Below are 23584 nucleotides of genomic sequence, written 5' to 3'. Positions count from 1 at the left end.
GCAAACGGCGTCCAATGAGATCCCACACGTGTTCGATTGGAGAGAGATCCGGAGAGTACGCTGGCCACGGAAGCATCTGTACACCTCGTAGAGCCTGTTGGGAGATGCGAGCAGTGTGTGGGCGGGCATTATCCTGCTGAAACAGAGCATTGGGCAGCCCCTGAAGGTACGGGAGTGCCACCGGCCGTAGCACATGCTGCACGTAGCGGTGGGCATTTAACGTGCCTTGAATACGCACTAGAGGTGACGTGGAATCATACGCAATAGCGCCCCAAACCATGATGCTGCGTTGTCTAGCGGTAGGGCGCTCCACAGTTACTGCCGGATTTGACCTTTCTCCACGCCGACGCCACACTCGTCTGCGGTGACTATCACTGACAGAACAGAAGCGTGACTCATCGGAGAACACGACGTTCCGCCATTCCCTCATCCAAGTCGCTCTAGCCCGGCACCATGCCAGGCGTGCACGTCTATGCTGTGGAGTCAACGGTAGTCTTCTGAGCGGACGCCGGGAGTGCAGGCCTCCTTCAACCAATCGACGGGAAATTGTTCTGGTCGATATTGGAACAGCCAGGGTGTCTTGCACATGCTGAAGAATGGCGGTTGACGTGGCGTGCGGGGCTGCCACCGCTTGGCGGCGGATGCGCCGATCCTCGCGTGCTGACGTCACTCGGGCTGCGCCTGGACCCCTCGCACGTGCCACATGTCCCTGCGCCAACCATCTTCGCCACAGGCGCTGCACCGTGGACACATCCCTATGGGTATCGGCTGCGATTTGACGAAGCGACCTACCTGCCCTTCTCAGCCCGATCACCATACCCCTCGTAAAGTCGTCTGTCTGCTGGAAATGCCTCCGTTGACGGCGGCCTGGCATTCTTACCTATACACGTGTCCTGTGGCACACGACAACACGTTCTACAATGACTGTCGGCCGAGAAATCACGGTACGAAGTGGGCCATTCGCCAACGCCGTGTCCCATTTATAGTTCGCTACGTGCGCAGCACAGCGGCGCATTTCACATCATGAGCATACCTCAGTGACGTCAGTCTACCCTGCAATTGGGATAAAGTTCTGACCACTCCTTCTTGGTGTTGCATTTGCTCTGTCAGTCAGTGTACCTCGGAAGAAAATCCTAGATGAGAAGATAAACGTGGAGAAATGTGGAAGGAAATTGTTAGTTGCAGTGTGCAACCATTAAGTTAATGTTTGAAATAACGTAATAAACTAATTCAACAATATCAGTGAATAAGGTGCTAATCTTTCCTTTCATCCGGAATATTTTATTTATTTGTAAGGAATTATGCTTGAGTACACCTTAATGTTTATTTCTATTAAGTATAAATTCATCTACCTAGAGGCTGCCCGAAGACAAAGAATACACAATACAGTGAATGTGTTGCTCGAGTCATTAGTCCGTAGACTGGTTTGATGCAGATTTCCATACCACCCTATCCTGTGCTAAACTTTTCATCAGCGGACGAGTTGGCCGTGCGGTTAGGGTCGCGCAGCTGTGAGCTTGCATCCGCACTGTCGGCAGCCCTGAAGATGGTTTTCCGTGTTTTGCCATTTTCGCACCAGGAAAATGCTGGGGCTGTACCTTAATTAAGGCCACGACCACTTTCTTCCCACTCCTAGGCCTTTCCTGTCCCATCGTCGCCATAAGACCTATCTGTGTCGGTGCGACGTAAAGCAAATAGCAAAAAACTTTTCATTTCTAAAGAACTACTACACTCTACATCTGCTTTTATCTTTTTGTCATATTCATACCTTGGTCTACCCCTACCGTTCTTACCGCCTACACTTCCCTCAAAAATCAACTCTACAAGCCCTGGGTGTCTTAAGATGTGTCCGGTCATTCTGTCCCTCTTTCTCCTCAAATTTTGCCAAATCGTTCTCCTCTAATCAATTCGATACAGTATCTCTTCATTCGTGGTTCGATGTACCCATCTGACCTTCAGCATTCTTCTGTAACACCACATTTCGAAAGCCACTGTGAATATTGATTAAAAAAGAAAAAGAACGGTAAGAAATACCTTAACGACTGCATGCTCGCTAACGTCTCCAAACTCCATAAAAGTAGATTATGATGATGATGATAATGATGAATGTTTTTTAAAGGACGGCTAAGAATCTCTAATATTACCCTTCGGACAAATGTTTCAATTTCAAACTCTCCGCATTTAAATGCATGACATTTCACATTTTTAAGCATTTTGTAGTGGTTCAGCGTTGTACTAACACGTATATTAGTTCACACATAATCATAGACTCCTTAATGCAGGTAGCACTTGAGTAAGCATGATTGAAATAATGTCTTCTGACTTATGAACAAGGCTTTGAAACTGTCCATATTGACAATGATAACTCTTGAGTGTCTCGCTGATATCAGTGCTGCCAAAATTACACTTGTGAGGTCAAGTGCACAAAGCCTACGCAAGCGAGCTTTTTCCGCGTCCCTTCAAAACTTACGCTAAAGATTCGTTTTTCGGCTAGGAATAGCTTACTTTACTTACTGTATCCTGCATATCCCACTGAAGCAGCGGCATATGCAGTTCACAGCAAATTTAATAAAACGTACACGAATTAAGGAGTGTTCTGGCATAATTCCAGTGCGACAGCAAACATATTCGTATTCAAGACGAAGGAAAAATAATTGCCTGACATTGTGACGGATATTACTGCATTAAGTTTAATTATTTTGAACTTTTTCTTTTTGGGTATACTGTGAGAGTAGTAATTTATTTTTCTAATCTTTCCGCTGTTTACACAATAAGTAGTTCTAAAAGTCAGGTTGCCGGGCTGAGTGGCTCGGATGGTTGAGGCGCTGGCCTTCTGACCCCAAATTGATCCTGGTCCAGTCCGCTGTGGTATGTGAAGGTGCTCCAATACGTCAACCTCGTATCAGTAGATTTACTGGCACGTAAAAGAACTCATGCAGGACTAAATCCCGGCACCTCGGCGTCTCCGAAAACCGTAAAAATAGTTAGTGGGAAGTAAAACGAGTAACATTATTGAAAAAATGTTCAGCTTGAGTCTCTTTTTGCCGATTGGGCATAATAGAACCCAAAGTATAGTCACCTCATTCATCACAGAACTTATTCCAATCCTGCTCTCTGGATGAATGGTCATCGTAGTAGCCTTTGGTTCAGAGGGCCCCGGGTCCGATTCTCAGCCGGGCCGGAAGTTTTATCCACGCATAGTTAATTCCTACGGGTGGGAGATTGGGTGTTCATGTTCATCCTAATACATTTCCTCACTTACACAGCACGCCACGCTATAAACCACCACAGAAACACGAATTAGTGAATACTTCCATTCACACTGGGTTGGCGTCAGGAAAGCCATCCGACCATAATGGTGGGCTTAATTCACATGGATCGTCGCCATAAGACCTATCTGTGTCGGTGCGACGTAGAGCCCCTAGCAAAAAAAAAAATTCACATGGAGTGCCGGCCCCAAGTCGATGGGAAAACGGCCAAGAAGAAGAAGAAGAAGAAGAATACGACGGAGCTCGATAGCTGCTGTGGCTTAAGTGCGGCCAGTATTCAGTATTCGGGAGATAGTGGGTTCGAACTCCACTGTTGGCAGCCCTGAAGATGGTTTTCTGTGGTTTCCCATTTTCACACCAGGCAAATGCTAGGGCTGTACCTTAATTAAGACCACGGCCGCTTCCTTCCCACTCGATCTTTCCTGTCCCATCGTCGCCGTAAGACCTATCTGTGTCGGTGCGACGTAAAGCAACTTTAAAGAAAAGAATAATACGACGGAACTTACATCCATGTATCTAAAACCTGATTCTAGCTCCACTAAGACTGTCCGTAGATGCCGGATAGCACTACCTACTACGGATAGTTCAGTGTGTGATCAATGGACCGTAAGTTAAGTCACAGTCTTATCTTTCTCGCGATGCTCAATGTACGCACCTCCAGAAATACCAAACTACCGGTGCATCGTTAGTTACGTTTCACATTGACCACACGGATATTCTCTGCGCCGTGGCTAAATGGTTAGTGTGCTGGCCTTTGGTTAAAGGGGTTCTGGGTTCGATTTCTGGCCGGGTCGAGTATTTTAACATTCATTAGTTAATTCCTCTGTTTCGAGGCTGGATGTTTTTGCTGTATTGATCATTATAATTCATCTTAGACGGGGTTCCATTCTCACAAATGCGCAGGTCGCCTACAGGGTATCCACTCGAAATCGCTGCACCAGGCTTCTCCGGAGGCTATACGTCATTATTATTATTATTATTATTATTATTATTATTATTATTATTATTATTATTATTACCATCATACTGATATCGTTTAGCAGTCCGACTCGTTGGCTGAATGGTCAGTGTAGTGCCCTTCGGTTCAGAGGGTCCCATGTTCGATTCCCAGCCAGGTCGGGGATTTTAATCGCGTTTGATTAATTCTTCTGGTTCGGGGACTGGGTGTTGGTGTATGTCCCAACACTCTCCTCTTCATAGTCATACAACACACCATACTACCAACCTCCACAGAAATACGCAATAGTGATTACATCCCTCCATAGAGGGTTGGCGTCAGGAAGGGCATCTGGCCGTAAAACAGAACCAAACCCACATGTGCGACGCAGTTCGCACCCGCGACCCCACCGGTGTGGGAAAAGCGGTAGACAAAGGAGACTGATATCATTTAGCAACCTCTTATGATATGCAATTTTTCAATGTAAGTTGAAGATAAGTTCTCATTATGACGTGTAATCTTCTTAATGTTGTTATGATGATTTCCTTTGTGCAGGTGACTAGACCGTGGAAAATTCATCTCTTCGAATTTTTCCAACAACGCGTCCATCGTCGTTGTTGGTGAGAATCGTGACCGTCCGCCTGCTGATAAAGTAACAAGTATGTACTGCATTCGTATACTTTGACACATGGGAGTATGTAGTGAACCCATAATTCTACGATGATAAATATTGCAGATATTTATTTCAGCTACAAATAACTTTTTAATTTCGAGATTCTCTCACCCTCCGTGGGAACAGAACTCACCCCGGCGAGCGAGTCACCCGCTCGTGAAATGCCGGAACGCTTCGGCTTATTTCGAGTACTGACTAATTTAACAATTTATTGAAAACCTTCACAACGAGGGATTTTGGCGACATGGTTAATCCAGGAATAAAGGATTGAAATTATTAATAAACATTAAATGAAGACAGAATCCACGGGGTGAATTTAAATGTAATTAAGGCTGGAGGAAATTTGGCGTCCGTACTGGCGGATTTGCGGCACGTGCGAAGGCCATATTCTAAGAAAGAGCGCGAATTTACATGTCAGAAATAAATTTATTACGCCCGTTGTAAGTATGGGAAAAATATAAAAACATCACCATTGTGAATTGTAATTTTAGTGGAATGTTTGGAATAAATGTCAGGAAGATTGGTCCAGCGGTTATGGAATTAGAGGATTGCAACACAAGGCTTCATGATCAGGGTACCGTTACCTCTAGCCTTATAAAAGGAATCCCCCTCCACCAACATTTACACATTCTATCTGAAGGTCTGGGCGGATGAACCTACGTCGCTCGTCTACGAGAAAGTGCGGGATTTAATTCTTAGAAATAACTTTTGTTATATGTTTAGGTATATGGTTCAAGTTAGAGTATTTAATTGAAAGTGATAGAACATTTCCTGAGCTTCCGCCGACGAAAACCGTGAAGGCATAGTTATATACTTAAAATACGTAGCTGATTTCATTTATTACATTGTGTGTTTGAAATTGCCAAAGGAGGTTTGGAGGCTAGTCAGAGACTGGTCTGATTTTGTTATCTTTTGGAGCACCTGGCCTAATTGGTTGCATGAGAACAGAGCTCCCGCAGACAGTTCGCAGTCGTCAGCATAGAGAGAGAAGTATGTTCGCATGATAACGAGCGAGGAGAGTGCGTCATTTGTGGTTGTTAATTAATAGCGAGTGTAAAATCTGTGTATTTGTAAGTAATCTATAAGATGATGATGTATTCTACAGTCATGTGCGGCTAAATCTGAGGTCATCTGGCTAATATGTAACCAGAACTCCAAGATGACTCAATTACAGGTCTTTCTATATTTTGTATTAATGACGTAAAAGAAGTTGTTTGTCCCAATAAAATTTTCCAGTGCGTGTATCGAATTAGTATTCAAAAATGATCAGGCGAAGTGTTTATATTTCTTGTCGGCTTGTGAAAGTCTTCAGTGCGGTAAAAATCACGTTAAGAAACTGTAAAATGCGAAGTTTAAATAATGTGTTAAAATTCTTTGAGATATTGCTCAAACTGATTAAAGTTCTAAGTACGTACCGATAATATAGTCGTGGTGAACATGATAAATTCAAATATCATATGAGTTCAAATAATAATAATAATAATAATAATAATAATATTTACATCAGTATAAAAAATTTCTATGTTAAAACATGTATTTAACAGTAATGTCGAGTAAGATTTGCGTTCGTTTCGAAATCCAGCGAAGTCTGATAAAGTTATATATTTATTCGTGGGAAAGTTAATTTTTGTGACACCGTGTATTTTTTGATATAGGAAATCACGGTATGTTATTTTGTACTTGAGGTCCGAAGGATGTAATGAAGTGAATGAAATGAAATGTCGTATGGCTTTTAGTGCCGGGATATCCCAGGACGGGTTCGGCTCGCCAGGTGCAGGTGTTTCTATTTGACTCCCGTAGGCGACCTGCGCGTCGTGATGAGAATGAAATGATGATGAATACAACACATACACCCAGACCCCGTGCCATTGGAATTAACCAATTAAGGTTAAAATCTCCGACTCGGCGGGAATCGAACCCGGTACCCTCTGAACCGAAGGCCAGTACTCTGACCGTTCAGCCAACGAGTCGGACATGAAGTGAATGAAAAGATTCGTATAAAATTGTTCGTCATGGGAGTACAGTGGTTTGAAAGGTTTTGGGACAGGAAGAAATGGATTGTGTCAGAATGATATATTAAGAGAATAGTTGTGAAGACGTTAAAGGCATAGGAAGCCTGTATTTCATGAGTAATGCCGCCGTGATGATAGGCGATGGAGAAGAATTTTGAGACAGGCTATATTTGTCGATGGCGAAGAATTTTTGAGACAGGCTGTAAATTAAATGTGATATTTGTGAGGCAGGCTGTATATGATGTTCGGTTAGCAATCCGGAACAGCTGACTGATTTGATGTGGTCAGGATCGGAATGAGTGCGTTGTAACGCCTATTATGATTTCAAGTCAAGAATTTTCCCATGATAAACAATTTCTGTCCAAATGACGATTTTTTGTAAAAATCAGCATAGTGGATGTTATAGTAAGCGACCTCACGAGCAGAAGGGCATTCTGAAACAGGTTTATGGTTATTGAATCGTTGTAACAAATTTCCATTCAATGTATTTTTATACAGTATTACGAGACGAAATGATCATTAAATCGGAAACATTGTGGGATGAGATATGGGACGTTATTAAAGCGATAGTGGCTGTATAGATCAATGAAAATTTCGCTTCACTGGATAGTTCGTGGATAGAAATGTCTGGAACAGTGAGATGGTAGGCGATTTTGGGCCTCACACTAGGATTACATTGCGGATTTTGCGATGGTGATGATTACTGTTTTGGCGATATGTACGTAAAGTTAGACGAGTGCTGAATTTATACTTCATTTTCCGAACTTCACTGCTTGTGTTGTGATTGTGTATGAGTCATAAATTAAAGTAGCCGCGTTCTATTAATTTTTTCATTTCACGTTTATTGACAAGAATGGACATATTTACATTTCCAGACTTGAGTTCATTCTGTGGCAAGCTTCATTCCATTGTGTTCGAGTTTCGACCAGGTTTCAAGCTAAATATCAGCGATTACGTTTGAAGTTACGATTTCGCTCTAACATTGTAGAGGATGGGTAGACATCCCAGTTTCCGCTCGACGATAGATTAAGGACGTTGCGCGTATCATAGGAGTATGCGGATGAATAGACATCCCGGCTTACGCTCAACGATAGATTTAGGACGCTGCGTGTGTATATAGATCTTATTTTTAGGGTATGTAGACACTATGTAGGCTCGACGACAGGATTAATAATAATAATGTTATTTGTTTTACGTCCCACTAACTACTCTTTTACGGTTTTAGGAGACGCCGAGGTGCCGGAATTTAGTCCCGCAGGAGTTCTTTTACGTGCCAGTAAATCTACCGACACGAGGCTGACGTATTCGAGCACCTTCAAATACCACCGGACTGAGCCAGGATCGAACCTGCCAAGTTGGAGTCAGAAGGCCAGTGCCTTAACCGTCCGAGCCACTCAGCCCGGCGACGACAGGATTAGGGCGTCGTCTATATATAGTCAAGTCTTAGGTTAGGTGTTTTGCGAAGTGACTTGAACGATGGTAGTGTCTGCAGTAGTAGATTAATGCGAAGAGTGTTAGCAAAGTAATATTGAGGCCATGTTTCGGCACAATCCTTACCAGCTCGAAGGTGTTTGCATAATAGCATGGAACCACTAGTGGCATAAACGTGAGGGTGTTCCAGCATTGGACACTGAGCTAATGGAGATTGATTATTACCGCTGTTTGCCACGCACGTTCGAGTTCATTGAACTTTAGTACTTTTAATTTTATTTTCTTGACTTAATTATTTTATCGTTCAGATGTCCGATATGCTTTGATAGTATGTGTGTTGACAATTAGCTGATTTGTGTAGGGCTTGCGCTACGAATGCGGTTTCGATTCGTCAGCTGTTAATATAAATTTTCAATTTTCCTGTTTTATAATAAGTGAGACATTGGTCTATCAAGAACTTGTAGTTAGTTTATTGGGACAAACATAGGTAGACGGATTTATAATGGTAGTCATAATTTTGGGAATGGAAAGATTTCCTTAGATTTCCTTTGATATTTTTTATTTTATTTTATCGTGTGGACTTGTAAGTTTATTAAACTTAACATAGCCTAACCGTTTATAACCTAACATTTGGTTTTATAAGAATATTTTCAAGTAATTTACCACTTTTTCTTTAACTTCATTGTTTAGAATTTCTTCTAAATGCATGATGAATAAGTGTTTCCTGCATTTTGCAGTTTTGTTCCTTCTGAACGACGTAACGTAAGATCCTCCCGGATCGAGTTCTTGTTAGTTCCTTCTGAACAGCTGTTTGGGTGATGCATGTTTCAACATCGGGATTATTCCATAACTTAAGGGTGTAACGAGATGGTGGAATTTTATTTTAAATTATGGCTATTGCTGTTAACTTGTAGTGAACACCATGCTTTCCAGTAATATTTCGCAACCTATCCAAAGCGACTGATAGTCAATTTGGTTCGATTAAGGATCCATTCGGCGGGTGTTCCCATATCCGACAGGGTATCAGTCTGGTGGATAGCCTTAAATATAAATCTGGAATTTTACTTGTTGAAGGTCAGATTTTCCACGGATCGTGTGGACTAATTCTCAGTTACCGTTTGGATCCAATGGTGCCCGATTTTCAGGTTTATTTTCGTTTTTCTAATTTTCGCTGTCCACTAATTTGTGATATTTTCTACTTTCCTCTGAATAAAGTTCTTCGATAAATATAAAAAGACAACATTCACGCATTGCAATGCGACTGCGTTTAAATGTTGAGTAATTTAAAAAAATACCCTGATGAATGATTTTATAAACATAATTTTTGCATTTGATAATGTATTAAAATTTAGTAAGCACATATTTGCTTCTCATTTCAAGTAGTTAGGCTCTATTCTGAACCCCATCGTTTGGTCAAGATCGTGACCGAAATACACCCGCTACGACCCCAAGATTTAAGAGTTCGATATTGCTCTATTGCGGCGGTTGTGGCCGACCAACGATGGAACGGTAAGTTCAAGGGTTCAATAGTATGATACAGACTGATTTCTATAGACGCATGCAGTTGAGACCTTTTTCGAAGATTCTAACTGTGATGTGTCGTGGGTCTATGGTGAATTTGTGTTGAAGGCTAATTTCTTCACACTTTAAAGCTGAAGAAGGCCAGTAAATTGAGTGGTTGATAGTCTGTTATTGCGTGTTGTGCACCATGAATTTCTTAATTCGGGAATGGTCTGCTTTGACGTATCCACAGAGCAGTTCTCATACCATCTGTTATTTGTGTTGAGACTGCACACCTTTGTATATTGCATGCTTTGGGCTTTGAATATAACCTACTGTTTTCTTTGTGACTATCAAACACTTCATTGGCAAAGTGTAGACTAATTTCGATTCATTCACTCCGAATTTTATAACTCGACGAGTGTGGTTCTAAATTTTGGTCGGGACTGTCTACCAGTATTATTATTATTATTATTATTATTATTATTATTATTATTTAAATAATTTATTTGCTTTGCGTCCCACTAACTACTTTTACGGTTTTCGGAGAGGCCGAATTACCGGAATTTAGTTCCTCAGGAGTTCATTTACGTGTCAGTAAATCTACCGACACGAGGCTGACGTATTTGAGCACCTTCAAATAACACCGGACTGAGCCAGGATTGAACCTGCCACGTTGGGGTCAGAAGGCCAGCGCCTCAGCCGTATGAGCCACTCAGTTAAATTATTTATGCCGATCAATTTCTGTGGCTATGCACATTACTTTCCAGGTCACGAAAGGCAAGCTATACAGCCGAGGATGTCATTGCGCTGACAACGTCGTACTTAAATATCTGGAGGCAATTTGGCTGGGCAGCAGTCCTCTTGGCAATCCTAAGCACAAAATTGGACTATATGCCACGGTTTCTGTGTCAATAATTTCATTTAATGCTCCGCTGCGTATTGTAGTACTTACCAGGTGAAATGTGCAAGTTCTAACAATCTGTCAACTCGCTTAGTATACTTCAAATACAGAACCAATTGGTGCATAAATGATCATGGTGAATTTTCCCTTTTGGTTTGTCAGATAATTTTTTACATACTGTGTGTTCACAAATTCATATACGTACGAAGCAGAGAAAAACATGTTTTAACTATTTCTCTGCAATATGAACATTGGATGTTTTTATTGTTATTATCAAACCCGGGCTTTATATGGGCTAGAACTGAAGTATTACCCATATTATGACTGGTATATCAGAACTATGCAACTGAATACATTGTGTAGTGCCAAGTTTCTGAGGAATGTCTTTTAGAGCAAGTCAGTGTTTAGCACTCAAGGGAAGAATGAAGTCGCCATGTACGCTTTTCTTACACGAAAAGTTTACTCCAATATACGTCTAAAAGCCAAAGTTCTTCTCTAGTCGAAATCGGCGGTTAAACCTGCATTTTCTATGAACAGTTTAAAAACACCGGTTAAACGTTTTGTTGTTGTTGTTGCCTTTTAGTAGTGTACGGAAACCAACTAATCTCTTAATCTTTTCCAAGTCACCATCATGCTACACACAGCAATTTTCATTTCTTCTAGTGTTCCTTTGTAGTGCTTACAAGGTGCAAAGTGGTTTACCACCTGTGACCAGATAGCCCTGTATTGTAATACACTAAGGATTCATTCCAATAGTCATGCATATGTTTTACAGTTAATTTCATATCTATTCGGAATACTTGCGGAGGGGATTATAAATAGATGTAACGCTCAATGTGAAGGTTTTCACCAGTTTTGATTGGGACTGGGAAAGTCAGGCAAGATGGACTACTTCGTATCCACGATAAGTCAAACAAAGGGTAATGCTAGGATTACGTCGTCAGCTGTGGTCAGAAGAAATCTTGAGAGTTAAATATGACTTTACAATACCAACAGAAATAATTTCAATCCCCATCCCACGATATACTTACACATTGGCTGTTACTTCGTCCCGTGCGAATATACAGTACGTGAATGAGATATACTGTACTGTATTTTGTAACATTTAGATATTAATTTGTAACTGTGCTCGTGTTTTCATAAGTCTTTATTCAGAATCATGGTTTTCTTGTGATGGGAGGGACATGTAAAAATTATTCTGGACCGCGAAAGGTTAACGAGTTACTTCGAAATTGTTGTGGGTCCTGGTTAAACACGAACTGCATTGTACTGTAAAGCCTACTTTAGATACGAGATGTAGCAATTGAAAACACGAGAGTCTGTAGTTAATATCCAGATTTACAACACATTTTTACGTAACTGAAAAATATCCATCACTTTGTATACAAGGGTACTAGTTCAAAATATAAAGGGCACTTGACGGGGGTGAAATAAACCCTAGCCCAGCGCTCCACAATAGAAATGCATCCAGATCGGAACAGGGCATAATTTTACAATTGGTTTTACGTCGCACAGACACAGATAGGTCTTATGGCAACGATGGGATAGGAAAGGGCTAGGAGTGGGAAGGAAGCGGCCGTGGCTCTGATTAAGGTACAGTCCAGCATTTGCCTGGTGTAAAAATTGGAAACCACGGAGAACCATCTTTAGGGCTTGACAGTGGGGTTCGAGCCCACTATCTCCCGACTGCAAGTTCGAAGCTATGCGCCCCTAACCGCACGGCCAGCTCGCTCGGTCGGAAGAGGATAGGGGATGATCAATGTTCGCTGAATTTTTGGGATGGTGGGTAGATGCACTGGTGGAGGAGTCGTGCACGTCAGAAAGATAACTGTTATTCATATTTGTGCGCTAATCGAGAGTGGTGCCAGTAGTGCCACTATGACCTTGCAAAGCAAGTTTGCTTTAAATACGCGCTGCACACTTCGTGAGCGCTAGTCATCGTCCGGTGTTGACGTGGTCGGCGGTTGCAGAGTGGGGTTCGGCCTGCAGGTGGCCACGGCTGGTCCGTGGTTCGACGACTCTGCACTCCGACCGACCAACCGAGCAGAGGAGGGGTGGCTGCGGCTCTGCCGTGGCTCTATGCCTCCGCATTCGGGAGACGGACAGGGGCTGGTCCCCACCGTTTGGTATCCTGAGAATGGTTTTCCGTGGTTTTTCATTCTCCTGCACTAACGCGAATTCCGGGACAGTACCTAGAATAGGCCACGGCCGCCAACCGCCTCACCTTCTCCGAACATCTCCTTCACCGTATCACATATCCCTGGTGTGAGAGACGGCGTTACCGTCTAGGAGGCCCACCATCCCCTTCACGGACGGAATGAAAACGTTTCTAGTAGTAGTAGTAGTAGTAGTAGTTGACGTTGTGAGCTAGATGTGCCTCTAAGGCAGACATGTCAAACAGTGCTCGCAGTAAGATATCGCACGGCCTAGAAATGACCTCGCACGCGTGCGGGTAGAGGAGCTTCTTTCTATAGTCCGTTTTGGTTGAAAGCGTCCTGCGCGAGAAATGGTTGCGCATGCAGTGGTGGGAGCTATCGTCCCCCCACTCCTACAGCAGGTCCAGTCGCCAGGCTAGCGCTGAAGTGAAAACGTCTCTCAAGCGGCGCGTGTTGTTACGTGCGGGCTAAGTTGAAATTACTGAAGTGACGAGCATGGCTTCTAGGTCCTCTTAAATCTGGGAGACCACTGCGAGGCTAGGCACGTGAAAGTGTTTATACCATGAGTGAACATATGAAACATATCATCCAGATCTCAATCACACTGAGTCGGTTTGGGGAGATATCAAAGGAGAGGTCCGTGATAAGAATATATCTCACCGGGCGAGTTGGCCGTGCGCGTAGAGGCGCGCGGCTGTGAGCTTCCATCCGGGAGATAGTACGTTCGAATCCCACTATCGGCAGCCCTGAAGATGGTTTTCCGTGGTTTCCCATTTTCACACCAGGCAAATGCTGGGGCTGTACCTTAATTAAGGCCACGGCCGCTTCCTTCCAACTCCTAGACCTTTCCTATCCCATCGTCGCCATAAGACCTATCTGTGTCGGTGCGACGTAAAGCCCCTAGCAAAAAAAAATATATCTCAATTAATAGTAATACAGCATAATTAGTTTTTTAGCATAAAAATGTGTGCCATAGCATCTCTAATGCCTTCACTGTTCATAAATGACGCGCTCCTATTCCCAATATAAATAAAAATGCTTATTCTGTACGAAATATTTCTCTGTCTTATAGATCACTCGTGACTTGACAGCAGACACACTCGACAAAAAGGAAGCTCTTTGCGGATATTGCTTGCACAGTATTCGCAAGACAAACGGAAAAAATGTTGCGACCACGTAAAAGACACTGAGCAGGAATACTGGGAGCGTGACAACACCATGCATAAGGAATTAGAATTAGACCAGTCCGACATCAACCTCGGTGAAACTTCAGATGACACTGATTCAGACGAGAGTGAAGATTATTCTGAATAATTTGTAAATAAGATCCCCGAACTCCGAATATTAAACAAAAGTGATCATAGAACACGTAAGAAGTCCGATAATATTTTTGCTCTGATTTTATGAGACAGATTTATATTGTCTATTGTTCCGGAGCATTTTATTGCTGTTTTCGTTGTTTTTGTTGCTGCTGTTGCTGTAGGAGACCTGTTCTCTGTCATAACAATAGCAGGTTATTCAAGAGTATTATATATTATTATATTTCTTCTGATGGACAAGAAATGTAGACATTGTTAATATTATTATGAAAGTAGCTGAAGTATTTCTACTAATGCTTCTTCTCTGCATTTTCCCGACAAATTTGCATTAATTAATCTCTTTTATACGTATTTCACTAGAAATCACGTTATGTAGATTATATCTCCAGGCTGTCAGTGGAAACAACTTCCTCGTATTCGTTAGGCGATTGATGAACTGATAGCGCGTACCGATGCGCCTTTCCTTGGTATACAGTACAGTACAGTACAGTTTCAAACGAACTTCCTTTATTCGCAGTATTACCAGTTGCAAGTTACTGTCGTATGTTCAATTGATTTTCTACCAAATGGTTCAAACCTTTCAATTTTATATAACAGATTTCATATTCGTAAGAATGTATAATAAGAATGTATAAGAATAAATTAAAGGCTACAGAGTGCCAAAATATTGACCTCCACTTTTACTATACACTGAGATTTATTTCACGTTGTGTCGAAAGCATCATCCGATATGAATTCTTTTAGGCATGACCCTCTGATTTCTTGACGTCACCAACATTTACGACGAAAGTTACGAAGTATTTCCGTACTGGAATAGAACTGAAATTTTAGAATGTTATGCTCAAAGGCCTGTGTAGTTAATTGACAAGGTTTTAAGGCAGACAATCGAAATATAAGACTCGATTTGTACAATGTACGGTACTATTTTATTTTCACTAGTTTATCATATTAAGTAATTCCTACACCTTTGAGTTAGTGTGATGTATGTACACCAATGAGCCATTGCATAATGACCACCCCGACCCGGGAACGTATCGCGCCTAAGCTTTCCACACTATTTCAGTCAGTTCCCAGGGCTACGTCCGCTGTCTGAACTCGACTGTGTCAGCTGGAGGAAAGGTTCAAGTTCTTCCCCCACCACCAGCGCGAACGCTCCCATAGTTCCTCGCACACGAGGCCAGGCCACACCTCCGGTCGTCCAGAAAGACGCTTACTACGAAGATGGACTATAGGCGGGAAGGAGGGGAGTTGAACTGACGGTACGTTCGCTCACAGCAGGGACGAGTAAACCAGATCTCTTCGTGCCACGTGAAACAAAAGGATGATGCAAGACGAGAGTGGTAAGAGGATAAGTTACGGTAGATTTGATCCGGAACGGTCGCACTGTTTCCTAACTCGCGAACATGACGGAGAAGCCAGTGCATAGTGTGTAAAAAAAAAAGAAAAAAACATATCTGCAAAACGTTTAATGCTAGGCAACATTATGAGCTGTATCATGCACATCAATACAGTATAGGAGATTTCAGTACTTACATGTTGTGAAGGGAATGTTGCAGCTCTTTTGCGTACCGTTCAGTGTTCAATGAGAAGACGCACCCCAGAATGTACAACTCGAACTTACAGTTAATATATTGACGCGCGGCTGAAGCAGGAGTACAAAGAAAGGGAAATTGACTTTTACCGAACACTTGTCCCATTACAATTCCCACAAATCCGAAAGTTTGCGGCAGAAATCCTGTCAATCTTTGGAAGTACTTACATATGTGATTTTTTTTTTTTCAGGATGAAGATCAACAAATCTCGATTCCGATCTCGGCTATCGGTTGGTGTAGGACATCTCAGTGCGATAATGAAAATAGTGTCTGCCAGCACTATCAAGCCTAACATTGACCTAATTATTGTCAGCAATTGTCAGCAGGGCTCAGGAAATCATTGAACATAAATGGGTCCCTTTTAGGCAACTTATTTTTTATTTTCAGAGGAAGCGAAACCACGATGCCTAGGGAGAAGGCAAGTGCTCACCGGAATGCTTTTAAGCATCACACCTTTGTTTTGTAAACGAGAATACTCTTTATTTAATAATTGAATGTTTCTTGAACATATCAGAATTTGATTTTTTGTTTAATATGTATTTGGTTAATGTGTGTAGTATTTATGTAGCCTACAATCCTATTGTCTTTGTATATATCAGATGTGTGTATTATTATTTCATGTAAATTAACAACTTACAGTTCCTTATTAATGATTTTGGCGAAAGACAGCTGCCACTTACAGGTAGCACACTTCGTTCGCAATAAAGGAAGGAATACTGTGCACCACTAACTCATCTCCTTCGAATTTCTCCGCTCGAGTCAGTGTGTATCAGTCGAGACCGCACGGGAGTAAAGATGCCCTGGACGCAGCTTGCCTGGCGTGCACTTGACCTTTACATGCCTGCTATAGGGAGACGAAGAAGGCAGTATCAGCAGCTTACTGAGTGTGAATAAGGCCGTGTAATAGGGCTACGAGAAGGTGGATATTCTTTCCGCGATATTGCAGAAAGGCTTGGTAGGGAAATATCAGCAGTGCATCGGTGTTGGCAACAGTAGTCACGGGATGACACTGTCTCATGAAGACCGGGATCCGGCCGTACACGGGCCACTACGGAGAGGGAAGACCGCCGTATTTGCCGCATGGCTGTGGTGGATCACACTGCATCTGCAGCAACCATTTAGTGTAGGCATATCAAGGACAAGCGCTCGCCGGGCGAGTTGCGTGCAGGGTGTCTTTACTCCCGTGCGGTCTCGGCTGGCACACGCTGACTCGAGCGGCGAAATTCGAAGGAGATGCCTTACGGGTGCATAGTATTCCTTCCTTCATTGCGAACGAAGTGTGCTACCAGCTGTCCTTCACCAGTATCATTAAGAAGGCACCTTAAGTTGTTAATTTACATGAAATAATAAATTAACAAGTTGTTTTACGTCGCACTGACACATATAGGTCTTATGGCGACGATAGGGGAAAGAGCTAGGAGTGGGAAGGAAGCAGCCGTGGCCTGGTTTGAAAATGGGAAATCACAGAAAACAATCTTCAGGGCTGCCGACAGTGGGGTTCGAACCTACTCTCTCCCGAATACTGGATACTGGCCGCACTTAAGCGACTGCAGCTATCGAGCTCAGTGAAATAATTTTAATAAACCCATTATTTGATATATATACAAAGACAATAGCATTGTAGACTAGGCCTATATAAATACTGCACACATTAACCAAATATTAAACGAAGAATCAAATTCTGACATATTAAAGATGCATAAAGTAATAAATTAAGAGTATTCTAATCGCCAAAACTTTTTTTTTGCTTTACGTGTCACCGACACAGTAATGTCTTATGGCGACGATAGGGGAAAGAGCTAGGAAGTGGAAGGAAGCGGCCGTGGCCTTAATTAAGGTACAGCCCAGGCATTTGCCTGGTGTGAAAATGGGAAATCACGGAAAACCATCTTCAGGGCTGCTGACAGTGGGGCTCGAACCCACTATCTCCCGATTACTGGATACTGGCCGCACTTAAGCGACTGCAGCTATCGAGCTCGGTAATCGTCCAAACAAAGGTGTGATGAATTTTTTTTTTTTTGCTATTTGCTTTACGGCGACGATGGGATAGGAAAGGTCTAGGAATTGGAAGGAAGCGGCCGTGGCCTTAATTAAGGTACAGCCCCGGCATTTGCCTGGTGTGAAAATGGGAAACCACGGAAAACCATTTTCAGGGCTGCCGACAGTGGGGCTCGAACCCACTATCTTCCGATTACTGGATACTGGCCGCACTTAAGCGACTGCAGCTAGTTGTGATGAAATAACTTTCAAACATTGCTGTGAGCACTTGTCTACACACTAGTCATCGTGGTTTCGCTTCCCCTGAAAAATTAAAAAAATAAGTTGCGTAAACGCGACCCATTTGTGTTCACTGGTTTCCTGAACCCTGCTGACGTTTGCTGGTTATAATTCGGTCAATGTGAGGCTTCATGGTGATGGCAGATACTTTTTCATTACTGCATCGAGATGTATGCGTATGTCTGTTAAACGAGATCCAAATCGAGATTTATTGATTTCCATCCTGGAAAAGAACTGTGCACATCTGTAAGTACTTCCAAAGATGTACAACGTTTCTTATTTTTTTAAAGCTTATATTTGGAACTACCGATGTTGGACATTACTGCTGCGTGTTCTCCTAACAAACTACTTTTTTAAACACATCACCTAAATATACTTACAGCTTTCACGGCTCATAATGACGCCTAACATTAAACTTTTGCAGACGACCGGGCTATTTTCCAATAGCGATTTTTTTTTTTTTTTTTTTTTGCTATTTGCTTTACGTCGCACCGACACAGATAGGTTTTATGGCGACGATGGGACAGGAAAGGCCTAGGAATGGGAAAGAAGCGGCCGTCGCCTTAATTAAGGTACAGCCCCAGCATTTGCCTGATGTGAAAAATGGGAAACCACGGAAAACAATCTTCAAGGCTGCCGACAGTGGGGTTCGAACCCACTATCTCCCGGATGCGAGCTCACAGCTGTGCGCTCCTAACCGCACGGCCAACTCGCCCGCTGATGTATTTGTTAATAATAATAATAATATGTTATTACACACTGAGCACTGAGCTTCTCCTTCATGTTTACGATTTAGGTTAAATCTACCGTAACTTTTCCTCATACAACAAGTCTTTTGCTTCACGTGGCATGAAGAGAGATGGTTTACTAATCCCTGCTGTGAGGGAACGTACTGTCAGTTTAACTCCCCTTCCTCCCGCATATATAGAGAAGTAGTTCTGCCCGCACGCGTGCGAGGTCGGTTCTAAGCCGTGCGATGTCTTACTGCTGGCACTGTTTGGCACGCCTGCATTAGAGCTTCATTTGGTACCAAATTGGCAGAAAACTGTAACAAATAGACTATTTGAGGAACAGCTCCGAGCCAGACGTTCAGCAGTGTTCATGCCACTAATACCGGATCATTGCCACTTGCGACTTCAGTGGTGTCAAGCTAGAGCTCATTGGAGGGCGGAGTGGAGATCTGTTCTGTTCTCAGATAAGAGCTGTTTATTTCTTGGTGTGAGTGATGGCCGTAAGCTGATAAGGAGGAGGCCAGGTTAAGCGGTTGGAACCAAACTACCTGCCGGGTCGACACACTGGACCTACATCAGGAGTTATGGTCTGGGGAGCGACTTCCTTTGACAGCAGGGACACTCTGGTCGCTATCCCAAGCACCTTGACAGCGGATTTGTACGTCAGACTGGTGATTGAACCGGTTGTGCTGCCATTCATTCGGAGTATTCAAAGGGGTGTTTTCCAACATGTTACGCTTGTCCTTATACCGCTAGTCGCCCAACGTGCTCTACAGAGTGTTAACTAGTTGCCTTGGTCTGCGATGTCAACAGATCTTTCGCCCATTGAGCACGTATGGGACATTATGGAACAGGCGTGGAACTCCTTCCCACAAAATGACATACGGCACCAGCACGACACTCCATACGAGTTTGCATGCTTGCATTCAAAAGTGGTTATTAATGTACCACCATGTCACATGTTTTTTAGCGCATACTTGAACCTTTGACCTGGAAACTTTAATCAAATAAAGATGTTATTTATACAATTGCTTAACCTAAATGGCATTCCTCTAAACTAATGAGTTATTGATGTTGGGATTTCATTTTCCACCAGTGTATGATTATGTAAGACATCTTATTCTTCTCAAGTCATTTTAGAATCCTTTCCTAGGTTTAGAGGACTGGTGGGTACAAAACCCATTGTCAACCATTCTTGAAATGGCTTTCCGTGATTTCCCAAATTTAACTCAACAAGACAGTTATGTAGTATTTTTCGGAAACAATGGTAATTTTCTTCCAAATTATAGTCCTAATTAATTGCAAATACACGGATGAGCAATTGAATTAGAGATAGCTGCCGTTGTGGCAGAATGGCTGTGTTGTCGGCTCGGCGAATGTAATAGTTAAGCGTGGTACACGACCGCGATATCGTCAGGCCTCGTACTGACTGTGTAACAGGTGAGCACTGGATGGGTAGGACACGAGATCTCGGCGCGTTTGATAGCGGCCGGATTGTCGGCACCATACGTATGGGCTATTTCATCTCCGAAGTCGTGCAGGCAATGGTCATTCAATGCACCACAGTGTCCAGAGTGTATCGTTAGTACGTGAATCCGGGCAAAACCACCATAGTTAGTGTAAACTGCCGTGGAGTACAACGTATATATTAAATCGGCACCGTTGGCGACGGGGGCCGTGCTCGCTATTGATTTCCTATTGATTTTGTTTGATTTTGTCTGCAACCTTAAGAAAATTCTTAATGAGGAACAACCCAAAATTAACTCGCTCTTTCTCTATGGGCCAAGTAACATTGGAAAGAGTTTTGTAGTGCAGAGCATTGCCGCACACTTCGTGATTGGGTATGCCTCTAGTGTAGGTTCACTGTCAGAGTTTGCATGTGAAAATGTTCTTAATAAATCTGTCATTGTAATCGAATAAGCATTTTTGGGGGAATCTACTTGTGAGGATCTGAAATCTGTTCTTGCTGGTGCTCCCATTCAGATTTCCAAAAAGTATTCAACAAAACAGGATTTGCTTCACACACCTGTGTTAATATCGGGCAATTCCGAATTTCTGGGTAAAGGTTACTTAGGTAAATGTGACGAGCAAGCCTTGGCTAACCGCATGGTGAAATACAATTTATATGTGCCTTTTTCGTGTGTGAAACAAATCACACCGAACCAATTTGCTGATTGGGTCGTTTATATCCTCAGGACCTCACAATGTTGAAATCGGGTGGAACTTTGGCCCGGAAACGGTCAATCGACGAAGGCAGCGCTGAGGAACCGCCTGCACAACGAGTGAAACGGGAAGCTGGATCTACTGGTGGTACAGACAATTAGGGACAGGCTGGTGTAATTCCTGGCGGGAGTGAATCGCCTGTAGAACGGCCTCCCCCATTTAAGCACGTCACGTTCACCTTTACCCAACGGTCATGGGAGGAACTGTCGACAAAGTTGTCTACACTGCCATTAACCATCGGCTTGATGGCTATGTTAGACGACGAAATGTTAAGTGTAATAAAGCACATCATGCCGTGCTGTCTCGGCTATCGCATTCATAAGCCGAAGATTAGGATGACTAACTTCATCATCCTGACAGATGAACTGCAGGTACGAAGGCTTATTTTGTTCAACAGAGTAAGATAATACATTTCATGCCGAAGTATCAGTCAACTACAGGGTACACCATTTCCGACAGCGATAGTGTCGGTACGATAAAATGGAAAGATTTTATGGCGAGTGGGCGTTCCAGTTTCCTATATACTTTACCAAAGACAGATAACTTTGAAAAACCCAAGTTGTATGAAATTGCTTCCCATATTCACGGGAACTTGGAGAATAACGACAATCGTTATGAAGGATACGTATTAAATGATCTGGAATATATAGACTGCTAGCGTCACCTTCTACAGATGAAGATAAGCTCTGGCTCCGTCTAGATTACGCATTTGGTGTGGTAGACGAAACGACACAACAGAAGGCAATTAAGTCTAATTGGACTCTTGACCCCATGACAATCTCCACTTGCCGAAATAAGGATTTAATTCACATCTTGGGTGCAAGTGACACAGTCGAGTTTGAGGTAGAAACCAGTGTAGAAGGTGACCTTTTATATCCCGATAAGATAGAGCCTGTGGGAATGCCAACACCGTTCAGTTCTTTTCTGTGAAAGGAATGGAAGAGAGTCCCAGCAAACTCTTTGGAAATTTGGTTTTGTCCCATGGCCGTCTACCTTCAATCCCAAAACATATCGTAGAAATGCTTCATTGGGCTCTCAATGGCTCCATGCCCAATAAAAGCCATTACAGCACCATTTCTTTACAATGGTACCTATTAAGAAATCAAAATTTTTTAAACATACATACATACATACATTATAATTATAGACTGTTATGCCTTTCAGCGTTCAGTCTGCAAGCCTCTGTGAATTTACTATACGTCGCCACAATCCTCGATTTGCAACTAGTGTTGTGGCCTCATTTAGTTCTATACCTCTATACCGAGTCTAACCATCGTCGTCTTGGTCTCCCTCTACTTCTCTCATCCTCCATAGCAGAGTCCATTATTCTCCTAGGTAACCTATCTTCCTCCATTCGCCTCACATGACCCCACCACCGAAGCCGGTGTATGCGTACAGCTTCATCCATCGAGTTCATTCCTAAATTAGCCTTTATCTCCTCATTCCGAGTACCCTCCTGCCATTGTTCCCACCTGTTTGTCCCAGCAATCATTCTTGCTACTTTCATGTCTGTTACTTCTAACTAATGAATAAGGTATCCTGAGTCCACCCTGCTTTCGCTCCCGTAAAGCAAAGTTGGTCTGAAAACAGACCGATGTAAAGATAGTTTCGTCTGGAAGCTGACTTCCTTCTTACAGAATACTGTTGATCGCAGCTGCGAGCTCACTGCATTAGCTTTACGACACCTTGATTCAATCTCACTTACTATATTACCATCCTGGGAGAACACACAACCTAAATACTTGAAATTATCGACCAGTTCTAGCTTTGTATCACCGATCTGACATTCAATTCTGTTGAATTTCTTACCTACTGCCATCAATTTAGTCTTCGAGAGGCTAATTTTCATACCATACTCATTGCACCTATTTTCTAGTTCCAAGATATTAGACTGTAGGCTTTCGGCACAATCTGCCATTAAGACCAAGTCGTCAGCATAGGCCAGAGTGCTTACTACATTTCCACTTAATTCAATCCCTCCCTGCCATTTTATACCTTTCAGCAGATGATCCATGTAAACTACGAACAGCAAAGGTGAAAAATTACAGCATTGTCTAACCCCTGTAAGTACCCTGAACCAAGAACTCATTCTACCATCAATTCTCACTGAAGCCCAATTGTCAACATAAATGCCTTTGATTAATTTTAATAATCTGCCTTTAATTCCATAGTCCACCAGTATGGCGAACATCTTTTCCCTCGGCACCCTGTCATATGCTTTCTCTAGATCTACAAAACATAAACACAACTGCCTATTCCTCTCGTAGCATTTTTCAATTACCTGGCGCATACTGAAAATCTGATCCTGACAGCCTCTGGTCTGAAACCACACTGGTTTTCATCCAGCTTCCTCTCAACGACTGATCGCACCCTCCCTTCCAAGATGCCAGTGAATACTTTGCCTGGTATACTAATTAATGAGATACCTCTATAGTTGTTGCAATCCTTCCTGTTCCCTTGCTTATAGATAGGTGCAATTACTGCTTTTGCCCAATCTGAAGGTATCTTACCAACACTCCATGCTAATTTTACTACTCTATGAAGTCATTTCATCCCTGCC

At 42.7% G+C, this 23584-nt stretch overlaps 1 protein-coding gene across 5 annotated transcripts in view; it reads left to right on the top strand.

Annotated features, from left to right (window-relative positions):
* The window catches only part of LOC136863192 (diacylglycerol lipase-beta), a 575063-nt gene that overhangs the window by 253676 nt on the left and 297803 nt on the right, over positions 1–23584 (top strand). For 3 of the 5 annotated variants that reach the window (XM_067139553.2, XM_067139552.2, XM_067139549.2), the window contains exon 2: positions 4762–4865. The exons of the other annotated variants lie outside the window; for them this stretch is intronic. The gene's annotated coding sequence lies outside the window, so the exon portion shown is untranslated. The remainder of the gene's footprint in view (positions 1–4761; positions 4866–23584) is intronic. 5 annotated transcript variants of the gene reach the window in all.

This window comes from Anabrus simplex, chromosome 2 (genome assembly GCF_040414725.1).
Source record: "Anabrus simplex isolate iqAnaSimp1 chromosome 2, ASM4041472v1, whole genome shotgun sequence".
In the NCBI taxonomy this organism is placed as follows: domain Eukaryota; kingdom Metazoa; phylum Arthropoda; class Insecta; order Orthoptera; family Tettigoniidae; genus Anabrus; species Anabrus simplex.
Note: the sequence above shows the minus strand (reverse complement) of the source record. Positions and strands in the feature narration are given on the sequence as shown.